General features: G+C 37.0%; 1 long non-coding RNA gene across 1 annotated transcript; it reads left to right on the top strand.

The window, feature by feature from the left end:
• The first annotated feature begins 2252 nt into the window (after positions 1-2252).
• On the top strand, positions 2253-4893 carry LOC125865249 (uncharacterized). The gene is made up of 3 exons (XR_007446332.1): positions 2253-2381; positions 2817-2893; positions 4727-4893. It is a non-coding gene; the product is annotated as an uncharacterized LOC125865249 (long non-coding RNA).
• The last annotated feature ends 3908 nt before the right edge of the window (positions 4894-8801 follow it).

The following is an 8801-nucleotide window of genomic DNA, read 5'->3' as shown; positions in this document are numbered from 1 at the left end:
TTTTCGATTTCTTTTTTTTAAAATCATCTTAACAAATTATTGAATCTTTTACTCCTGATCTCTTTATGAAATAGAGGTGGAAAATCCTTGCTAATGCACATAGTTTATCTTAGAGTGCATTTGGAATGATTCCAGGAATTTCTAATGGCGGTCTTGATACACTTCATTTAGTTGGTTCGGACTTTGAATTTTTTGGACTTACTTTCAATGTATCTCGCTTATTTTGATTCTTAAATTAGTCTTTATTAGTGTTATCACTGATCTGATACATCACTGCTACAATAGCTTTGTTTTATTCAATGTGTCATGTTCATATTTAAGGTATTGATACATAACTCTAATGTTGATGAATCTTCAATTAGTGTTTATCATGTTCAATATAAATGTACTTGATACATAAACTTTGTGTTATATATCACATACCAAAAATATGATATTTGGAACAATTACAGGTATAATGTTTTTTTAAAAAATAAAAAAAATATAGTATTTCTCAAACAAAATAAGATACATAAATAATAATGTATCATGCACTAATTTTTTAGGCATGATATATAAATTCGAATTCATACTTAATGTATCTTATACATAACAATTACCAAACAATAATATATCGATCTCAAACCTAAAATCTTATGGGCAACACTTTCTTATTTAATGTATCAGTAGAAATACAACACTTACCAATTTAAATTGAAAGGATGTTCATGATGTATCTTCTCAAATATTTTGATATCAAAATTGAAAGGATCTTCAATGAACTAAATTTTGAATCAAACTGAAAGGATTTTCAATGAACTGGAGAAAAATTTTGAATCTCAAAATTTTCGATAATCTTGAATCAAAATTGAAAGGATCTTCGATGAACTTGAAGATTCACAAAAGAAATCGTTTGTCCAACAACAATTCCATCACTTTTGTATTCTTCATAACTCACCTTGTTTACCCAAATTTTCGACAAAAGTTTTTGAATCAAATCTGAAAGGTTTTTTCGCTGAATTATTAGGGATTAAGAATTGACACTGTACATATCATGCAGGTTTCATGTCACCTTTCGTTTGCAGATATAAGAAATATACTTTTTTGAAGTAGCTGCTCTACTTGCTGTCAGTTTGCGATTCTGTACTATACAATGCCACATTAATATTGGCAGATTGAATTGGTCATTCCTTCCTTTTAGAGGATATAAACTAGATGTACCATTACATGTGCATGCTTTTAGGTTAACCCCGTGGATGAAGATTTCTGCCACCAGATTTAAAAATGCAGAAGAACTGTTCTTCAATAACTGGTTAGGAGTATCAAACTCGAGAATGTTTCCTACATCAAACAAGACAGATTTTATCAGGCAATACAATCCACTTCAAACAATATTATATGTGTATTCTCAAATGTTCTGTGTCCTCATCATTTTGAAAATTTGAATTTCTTCGTTCTGTTAGGATTTATCTCTGATTGAAAGTAAGAAGAAACGTAAGAAGATCGAAATGTTCATTATGTATCGTATGAAATTTTTTACTAATGGATAAAACAGAGAGAGCGATGAACAAGAAGAAGAAATTTAAATTTTGAATTTTTTTTGTGTTTGTTACACTATATAATTAAATTCTTGACAGTAATTTGGAATGGAATAGAGCAATTTATGGGATTTTAATTTGATTTTCATGTTTTTTCCCTTAATTAGTGCAACAAATGGATACTATGAGATCTTAATTTGATTTTTCAGTCTTTTTCCTCCTTAATAAGTGCAACAAATTGATGCATAATGTATCAACAATAATGTATCCGGATCCTTAATTATGTATCCGAAATGCCTAAAAAACATGTGTAATGACTTGAAAAGTTGACTTTGGTCAACCTTCTTGGAAGACGTGCTCAGATGAAAATTCTGACAGCTAGGTTAGCTTCGGAAGATCGATTTTGGTCTAGAACGACCCTTTGTTCACTTCCCGAGACTTTAGATAGCAATTGTGGAATCTGGCTCAAATGATACTGGGTGTGGGACCCACTTTTCGTCGAAGCGAGCTCCAAATGGAAATTCCGCCTTCACCATTGAGTCCGAAATATCATTTCCAATCAGATTCCATATAAGGTTTGTATTTTTCCGACTCCGAACGAGTCCGAAACATCGAAATTTAAGTTTGGAGGGTTGTAAAATTTTGACGCGGCGGTGACGTGGCAGAGCCACGTGACGACACGTGGCAGAGGTGGAAATTTCCAGATTTTTAAGAACGAATTTCGTCCAAATTTTTGTTCAACTTCAAATTGAGATTGCTCCTTCATTTTTAATCCAAATTAAGTGATTCAAAAGGCAAACTTCAAGAGAATTTCGAGGGGAATCTAGCGGTGATCTCGAAAACGCGAGGGGAGGCTTCGTTGAGGTAAGAAATCAATTTTTAGCCACTGCCAGTGTGATTTTCGGATGTTTTGTTGTTGAATTTTTGAAATGTGAGATCTTGATCATCGTAAGTCCGTTTTGAGTCATTCTTGTGGCTAACTTGTAGAGTTTTTCGCAAGGATCGTCGTGGTATAATCTGTTTGGGTTGAAAGGGTCTCGTTTTTCCGGAAATTGATGATGAAAGGGCTGTCCTTTTTAATTATTGTGGCTGATTTGCGGTGTTGTGGGCATCTGTTTGTGCTAAAATTTTGGGATATTAGTTTAGTAAGGTAGTTGGGACGTTTCCACGGATTCGATTTTGAGATTCTAAGTGTGGGCCCCACAATCCCGTTTTAGACCCGATTTTGGGTCCGTCTCCGAAAAATATAATTTTAGTGTCAATATATTCGTAATGACGAGGTGATTAACCTTTTGTTAGTGGGGAAGCATTTGGAGACCGTTCGGAGAGGAAAAGATCCGGTACCGTGAGTTGGAGCACGCGTGATCGGCTTTCAGGTAGGCTATGGTTTTCTCTCGTGAGATTGAGCATGTTTAGGCAATTGTTTATTGATTTGCTTGAGTATGGAGGGGTTCGGGTGTCGAGCATGCTAAATTTCTATAATTCCTGCCTTAGACCTTATTTCGGGAAAGTGTTGGATTATGACAGCATGTCTCTTGATATTATTGAATAGCCATATCTGGTGGTGTATATGATAATATTGATTTGAAGTATGTTTGGCCTTAGTCTAGGCTTAGACTAGTGTTGCCATAGACTTGCGAGATTTCGGATGTCGTTGGGCAGTAGAACTTTTTCCGACGTCGTTTCGGACGGTTAGCTCCTTGTAGACTGATATAGCAGACTTGAGTCTGATAGTCGGTAACTCAGCTTATGACCTTGTATCCATAATGCCCTGCTTTTATATCGGCTACAAATACCCGGTTAAAGTCCGTGGTCTAGCTTACTCATTATTGGATACTTCCTCGGCGATTTGGGGTATATGAGGGTCGGACTAAAAGGATTATTTATGGTAATCGGTTTGGTGATATTTCCCGCGACGGATGGTTGGATATTGATTCTTAGCTACAGTACCCGGTTAGAGTCCGTGGTCCAGCTTACTTTTTCCAGGCTTAGCTACAGTACCCGGTTCGAGTCCGTGGTCCAGCTTACCTGTGATCTGGTTTCAGCTACAGTACCCGGTTAGAGTCCGTGGTCCAGCTCATTTATGTCCAGGCTTAGCTACAGTACCCGGTTCGAGTCCGTGGTCCAGCTTACCTGTGATCTGGTTTCAGCTACAGTACCCGGTTAGAGTCCGTGGTCCAGCTCATTTATGTCCAGGCTTAGCTACAGTACCCGGTTCGAGTCCGTGGTCCAGCTTACCTGTGATCTGGTTTCAGCTACAGTACCCGGTTAGAGTCCGTGGTCCAGCTCATTTATGTCCAGGCTTAGCTACAGTACCCGGTTCGAGTCCGTGGTCCAGCTTACCTGTGATCTGGTTTCAGCTACAGTACCCGGTTAGAGTCCGTGGTCCAGCTCATTTATGTCCAGGCTTAGCTACAGTACCCGGTTCGAGTCCGTGGTCCAGCTTACCTGTGATCTGGTTTCAGCTACAGTACCCGGTTAGAGTCCGTGGTCCAGCTCATTTATGTCCAGGCTTAGCTACAGTACCCGGTTCGAGTCCGTGGTCCAGCTTACCTGTGATCTGATTTTGGCTACAGCACCCGGTTCGAGTCCGTGGTCCAGCCCACCCGTGCCCGACCTTTGGCTACAGCACCCGGTTCGAGTCCGTGGTCCAGCCCATATAGGTTGACTCATTAGCTATAGTACCCGGTTCGAGTCCGTGGTCCAGCTTGCACGTGGTGTATTCCCAATTCCTCACTAAAGCTTCAGTTTAGTCTTGATTACTCTCATCTGCAGGTTGAGGTTTTGGAGGTTGGAGAGATTCCGGTTAAAGTCCGGGACGTAATGAGATCTTGGAATATGATTGGGAATGGTTCAGTTACAAGTCCGGAAATTGGTAATATTGTGATAGACCTTCTAGCTCCATTATTTTACTTCAACTGTCAGTCCATCTGCCGGGCTTATGGGGGTCCGTGCAGGTGGTTTCTTTTATTGTGCACGAGCGTACCCGTCGGGTTTATGGGAGCCCGGCGGAGTTAGTTAGATTGCTTGTCTTTGTTGCCTGTACGCTCGTGTACATACCCCCCATTTACTACTCTTTGCACTTGATGTGACCCTTTATTCGCATTTCAGTTTACTTTTGCTTATCTTGCTCAGTCGGCCGATGATGCCTACTGGGTACCTGTTGTTTTGGTACTCATGCTACGCTCTGCATCTATTTTGTGATGCAGGTCCGAGCACTAGTAGCCAGCGTTGATCGAGCTTGGAGTAGACTTATCCGGAGACGGGGGTGAGCACACGGCGTTTTGTACTATTTCAGTCTTCATCTGTATATATAGACTTGTCTTTTTCCTTTCGAGACAGTCCGGTCTCTGTTGTCCAGTTTTGGGACTTGTACTCATTTAGTAGTAGCTCTGTACTAGTGACTTCCAGGTTCTGGGAGGGATCTTTATTTGTAGATATGTTTTTGGTTTGCGTCCGCCTGTTTATATTATTATTTGCCTACTCTTGTTTAATTTCTACCCTCAGACCCATTACTTGTTGTTCCGGGTTACGGGTTGGCTTACCTGCTGGCGGGTTATAGTAGGTGCCATCATGACTTGATAAATCGGGTCGTGACAACATGAGATTTGTGTAATTAGAAAAATAATAGGAATATAAGGTAATTTAGTTTTTACACTATAGGATTTATGTAAGTTATACTTTAGTATTTAGTATAATATATGAGATATTGTTTACTATTTAATTAATTAGATACAATATTTAGCATAGAAGTAAAATGATAATCCAACTTTACACATTTTGAAGCATAATGAAATTTTAACATGAGAAGCTACAAAGACCTTAAGAGAAGAGTATCAACAACAACTTTCTTCACTCATTGAAATTTTAATCTTATTTATTAATGTATCTTGTTTTACTCATATTTATTAATTATTTGTATCAAATAAACAACAAAGCCAATGTGAGACTTACAACTTTACTTCATAGTAGAATTTTCTGAATACAATTTTTGAGTCGTCATCCTTCGCGCAACATATCTAAAAGCATATGAAACACTACTACAAAGAATTTCTAATTCATAATTTAATCCCACATCTTCTCTATTAAAGTACAGAATTACCAAAAGGAAAACTCTTGACAGATAATTCAAGAGATTATTACCAAAAGTTTATCAAAAGATAAAAATAATTGCAACCCAACAAAGCGAGAATTATTAAAACTCATCCTAAAAGAAGTATCATATACACCTAAAAAAAATTAACAATACACAAATAATGTGATTACAACCGTCATATTTCTACTACCCAAATAAAGTTTCATACAATTATCATAACCCAAAGAAGCATAATATTTTCCCCTAACGTTCTCATACTTGAAACGACTAGCTATGGAAAGGAGTTCGGCAGCAAAACGAACACTTATGGAAAAGTTTCCAAATCTAAAAGGATCACTGAGAAGTGAAGGAGAAGAGCAATTCTCTATGCTTGAAGAAACAAATATATAAAATTGCCTTATGATTATTTTTCAACACTGTTTTTGTGAAGAAATTAGATGTTTGAGTGATAATTTGATTGATCAATGTATATATTTTTTTATGCAAATTTATAGAATATTGTAAAGAATATGAAAAAGTTATTCATTACTACCATGGAAGATGAAAGAAACAAAACATTAAGATTGAAATAATTATTGGTGATAACTAAGCAATTCAAACATTTAATAATTGTGGGAAGATGAAACAATTTTCTACATTCAAATTCAATGTAGAAATTGAACGGTTTTTTTTTATTTGTAGTGTAGAACAAAAATTGTTAATAAAATTTGTATGGACATTTTCGTAATTCAACTTTAGACTTGAAGGCTTCCCACTTATAATATAATATGATATGATTTTCTTTCCATTAGACTTCTTTAATTTATTTTTCTATAAAATTTATATAAAAATGGTGGAAAGAATCCAAATCCAATACAAGGAATAAGTGTAGAATTTGCATAATACAAGAGGAGTAGATTTTTAAAAGGGTAAAAAGAAAAATACCTCTTTAATATCTATATTCCCTCACTAAGAATCTTACCTTTTTATAGCCAAGCCCATACACACACACACATATATATATACTAGATTTGAAACGACTTTATTGGTGGCCTGACATGAAGAAAGACAAAGCTGAGTTTGTGCTAAGTGCCAAAATTGTCAGCAGGTAAAGTATGAGCACCAAAGGCCTGCAGGTTTGCTTCAGCGAAGCTAATTCCTGAATGGAAGTGGGAAAATATAACTATGGATTTCATAGTTGGTCTTCCCAAGACCTTGGGGAAGTTTGACTCTATTTGGGTGGTGGTTGACAGACTGACTAAGTGAGCCAACTTCATTCCAGTCATAATAGACTATAATACTCAGAAGTTGGCTAAGGTTTATGTGAATGAGATAGTGAGGTTGCATAGGGAGCCCCTTTACATCATCTCAGATTGTGGTACGCAGTTCACATCTAAGTTTTGGGGGAAATTGCATGAGGATTTAGGCACTAAACTCAATTTTAGCACAACCTTTCATCTACAGAAGGACGGCAGTCACAGAGAATTATTCAAGTGTTAGAGGACATGTTGAGGGCATGTGTGATTGACTTTGGAGGGCATTGGGATCAGTTCCTACCTTTGTGTGAGTTCTTCTATAACAATAGTTACCACTCCAACATTGACATGGCACCGTTCGAGGCACTTTATGGGAGAGTGTAACGACCCGGAAAATGATAGAGTGAAACTAGAGCCTCACATGTGAGTTTGTAGTCGAGAATTTAATGAAATGATTATATTTGAATTTGACCCAAAAAGTTCTTAAAAATGTGCTTTGGAAGTTACTGGAAACTTGTTTAGCTATATATAAAAAGATCTGTTTCGTTTTTCGAAAATCCGACTTCATATTCTTGTTTAGGAGGTCAAATTGAGTGGGAAATGGGTCTAACCCAAATTTTAGAGCAACCGTATCAAAATCCAAAATTTCCAAGTGAAGCCTTTTTCGAGGGTCTACTTTGGAGGGTCATATCTCCTAGCACACAAATTATTTGGGTGGCCAATAATATATCCATGGAAAGCCCTTTGAGTTAGCTACCTAACACACTTCGTTTCAACTCATTCGGAGTTCGGACGAAGAAGTTATGACTATTTTCGTAAAATCTGTTCGGCAGGAAAAGGCAATTTCCAGTAGGCGTGGTTACTGTTCACCCGCCTCATTTTTTTTTCTAAGTGTTGGACCATTCTTCCAAAGGACTTATATTATTTCCTAGATACCATTAGTTCAATTCCCATCCCTAAAACATTTCCCTCTCTACAATCCTCCATTAAGAAGAAGAAGAAGTGGGAGCTAGGGCTTTGGATTCAAGGCTTTCTTCATCAAATTTCGTGGGAGATCATAGCAAAGGTATGGTGGTCTTGATCCTTGTCTAAATTTCCATTCAAGGAGCCAAATCCAAAGTTATTTCAAGTATGAAAAATCTAGGTTTTCACTCAATCTCATGGGTTCTTCCACCAAATGGTTTTAAAAGGTTTCTAATGGCACTTTATGGTTATATTGTTGTTGTATTGACGATTTAAGATGAAAATACTCCATGAACCCATGATTTCTCTTTATTCCTAGTTTATGCCTTTATGAAGTGGGTTGCTAGATAATGAATGTATATGAATCAAACTTGTTTAAAGGTCTTTAGATTGTTGAAGTATGTCATTACCCATGCTTATTTTATGGTGTATTGTTGGTGTATGGGTATGTGAGGCTTAGGGCCTTAAAGGCATAGTATGAGAAATTGGAGTGTTATCATGACATTATATGAATGAGAATTCAATGAAGATAATGTGATCATGTTATGAACGTAAAGGTGTTGCTATTGAAAGATTATTTCTCAATTTGACACTCATGAATGTTGATGATAGAATATGAAGGATTCTTCAATATAAAGTATACCTTGAATTGGTAGGGCTTATGCATCATTTTCTTGTATAAATGATTATATTGTTGATTGTTGAATCCTCGGATCGGTAGGCTAGTGGCACCCTTCCACACGAGCTTATAATGAACCTTGGAATCGGTAGGCCTATGGCACCTTTCCATGAAGGTTAATGATGAGACTTGAACCGGTAGGCCCATGGCACCCTTTCAAGAGGAGTTAATGAGCTTTCCTAAATGAACCTTGAAACGGTAGGCTTAAAGCACCCTTTCACGTGTTAATAAATGTAATTTGGAGTTGGTAGGCCAATGGCACCTCTCATATGTGATAATGTCAATGTAACGAACTATTCTATGGGAATGTT

This window comes from Solanum stenotomum, chromosome 5 (assembly GCF_019186545.1).
Source record: "Solanum stenotomum isolate F172 chromosome 5, ASM1918654v1, whole genome shotgun sequence".
NCBI lineage: Eukaryota > Viridiplantae > Streptophyta > Magnoliopsida > Solanales > Solanaceae > Solanum > Solanum stenotomum.
The sequence above is the reverse complement of the archived record's forward strand: the minus strand, read 5'-3'. Positions and strand labels throughout refer to the sequence as shown.